We start from the raw sequence: 3,211 nt of genomic DNA, 5'->3' as shown, positions 1-3,211 counted from the left end.
GGCCAAAAACTGCAAAAAAAAAAAGGGAAAAAAAAACGAAATATTTATTGGGTTTTCCCTTTGGGCCCCAAAACCCAAACCAAAAGGGTGATAGACCACCACAGGACCTTACTTAACAAAAATTATCATCAAAAAATTCGGATGCTTTTTTTGGGTATTCGCGAAAAACAAATTTTTGGTCATATCCCTTGAAAAAAGTGACTTTTGAAGTGGCTCTCGGGGACTTTTTTTTCAGTCCCATGAAAAAAAAGAAAAAGCCACCGGGCAGGTCGCCCTCAGGCAAAAAAACAAATTTTTATACAGGTTTCAGTGTTTTTTACAAAATACGTGATTAAAAAATTTTTTGGGCCGACCAAAAAAGTTGAAAATTTTTTCTGGAGCTCTTTGCTACATAGGGAACACGCCCACAAAGTTTCGTCGAAACCCGAGACATCGATTTCGGGGCCTCGGGTGACTTTGGGAAAAAATTACCCCTGGGTCATTCCACGCCAAGTCGTCAAGGTTTTGAGGGACGTGTCGGCCGAACCCAGCGGTATTTTCAGGGATTGTTGGCCCTATGGGCCCATTGAAGGCCCGGTACTTTTTTGCCAGGAAAGTCGACAGGGGTCTGAGATATCTCAAACTTCATTTTTGGTAAAAGAAATTACCTGTCAACCTAAAAAAATTTATATCTCGGAAAGTATTTGTCCTATCTCAAAACCGCTTATACCGTTGGAAAGAGGAAAAAAAACTGAAAAAGATAGAATTTTTCCCAAAAATTTTTGGAAACTTTTACTTTTTGCACTTTTATAGTGAAATGTTAAAATGATGAACTTTTTTTTACCCCGATCAAAAATGGCGTTCTATGGCTCAAAAAGTACCCTTTATATGTCCTCTAATCGAAAAGATCAACGCCCCAATGTATTTTGTTTAGTTCCGAAGAACGAGCGGTTCTTGTGAACCACTGCAAGGCTAATTTCCCGCTGGAACGGCTCCCACGCCACGCTCGCCGTCTCTGTGTTAGCGGACGTGGTCACCAGGGTTTGGCGACCGTCAGGAAGGATTCCCACCTCACTTTCCAGCCTACTAAGGAAGCCCCGGACCTTAGCGCCTGAAGGGCAAGCAGGGGAAAAACTTTGGGAAACACGATGGGTCACCCACGCACACATTTTTGGGGGGGTTGGGCCCGGGGCTGTGCTGCGCGGTGCGCGTCGCGCACCGCGCAGCACAGTCCCGGCCAAACCCCCCAAAAATTTGTGCGTAGGTTTCCCCCCCGTGCTTCCCAGTCTCTCCCTTGCTTGCCCTTCAGGCGCTTAGGTCCGGGGCTTCCTTAGTAGGCTGGAAAGTGAGGTGTTCCTTCCTGACGGTCGCCAAACCCTGGTGATCACGTCCGCTAACACAGAGACGGCGAGCGTGGCGTGGGAGCCGTTCCAGCGGGAAATTAGCCTTGCAGTGGTTCACAAGAACCGCTCGTTCTTCGGAACTAAACAAAATACATTGGGGCGTTGATCTTTTCGATTAGAGGACATATCAAGGTACATTTTGAGCCATAGAACGCCATTTTTGATCAGGGTACAAAAAAGTTGCATCATTTTTTTAAAATTTTACTATAAAAGTGCAAAAGTAAAAATTTCCAAAAAAAATTTTGGGAAAAAAACCTATCTTTTTCAGTTTTTCTTCCTCTTTCCAACGGTATAAGCGGTTTTGAGATAGGACAAATACTTTCCGAGATAAGATTTTTTTGGTTGAAAGGTAATTTTTTTTACCAAAAATGAAGGGTTTAGATATCTCAGACCCCTGTCGACTTTCCGGGCAAAAAAGTACCGGGCCTTCAATGGGCCCATAGGGCCAACAATCCCTGAAAATACCGCTGGGTTCGGCCGACACGTCCCTCAAAACCTTGACGACTTGGCGTGGAATGACCCCCGTATATCAATTTGATGTAGAGTGCTGCGGGAAGTATTTTGGGCGGCATTTGACATGCTCGGAGCTGCCTCCCGAGCCGCTGCCCAGACGACGCGGCCTGATTTCCCTTTTTTGCGGCCTCTTTGCAAAAGCTGAAGGAAGATGTGGAGATGGATTACGTTAACCTTGCCAAGTTCACAGAAGGTTACGTGGACGAAGTGAAGGGCTTTGGCCTACGGGTCACAGAAACCACAAAGTACGATTTCATTACATTTATGCAACGCTATTGTTGTTGTCGTTGTTGCTTACGTTTCTTTTTTAATATCTGCTTGTCGTCTTACTCCCAACTTTAGCCTGAAAATGCTGCGCGTCGGGTTCCTTATGAACGTGGGCGTTTTTAAGGACTCGGCAATTGCGCACTGGTTTCGTCGGTCTCCCATTAAGCCAGAGGGGACGTACCTTGGGGGGCCGGTAAGCCTTATGAATTGGAGCAAGGAAGAAAGTGTAAAGGTATACGGAGGCGAGGCGAAGGACAACGCCATCTATTTGTCTACCACTTCTCCTCTGCGTCCTGGCGACCTTTTCGAGTGGACGTACGGTGTGCCCGGGGACACGTGCCCTGACTTGGGGTCATGGCCCTTGTCGGTAAGAAACGACATTTGGAAAAGGGAAAAAAGGGGAGGGGGTGGTGCTTCATTTAATATAATGTAACCTGTCCCATCGCAGTGCTGCAGTAACCTGGTCCCAGAGCTAGACACAGCTGAGTCGCCTGATCCCAGAGACGAGTGGGCGGTCGACTCTGCTTCCAGCGACGACGAGGAACCGGTAGCACCCAAGAGATCGCGCAAGATGGGGACGGGGGTAAATGCACTGTGTCTGGTGTGCGGTGAGGAGGGTGGCCCCACTATGAGAACGCACCCCAAACCGCTCACAGTGCCTACCTTGCACCGAACCCAGTCCGAGAGGCAGCGTTGATAACCAATGTCGAGAAGGAGTTAAGGGCTCGGCGTTATACACCGGTGCCAGCCTTACGGATCCTCTCTGAAACGTAAGACATAGAAATAACATCAGTCGCCTGAGCACCTTCGATCAATGATAACAATGTTTCCTTTCAATTTTCCCCAGCGACATCAGTGATCTACGTAGCGGTGAACTTGCAAAGCAGGCGGCAGTGTGGGAGAAGTTCAAGAGCACCGTGGCCGCCATGCTCAGGGCAAACGTCCCTGAACGTATGGTTAGGTAACGGCCCTTTTAAGGGCCACAAAAAAACACAACCAAACCCAACGCGCCACGACGGCCCCCCGGGCCCCGGGGCACTTGGAATCGG

The sequence above is a fragment of the Thrips palmi genome, unplaced genomic scaffold (genome assembly GCF_012932325.1).
Source record: "Thrips palmi isolate BJ-2018 unplaced genomic scaffold, TpBJ-2018v1 HiC_scaffold_3, whole genome shotgun sequence".
NCBI classification, from domain to species: domain Eukaryota; kingdom Metazoa; phylum Arthropoda; class Insecta; order Thysanoptera; family Thripidae; genus Thrips; species Thrips palmi.
The sequence above is the reverse complement of the archived record's forward strand: the minus strand, read 5'-3'. Positions refer to the sequence as shown.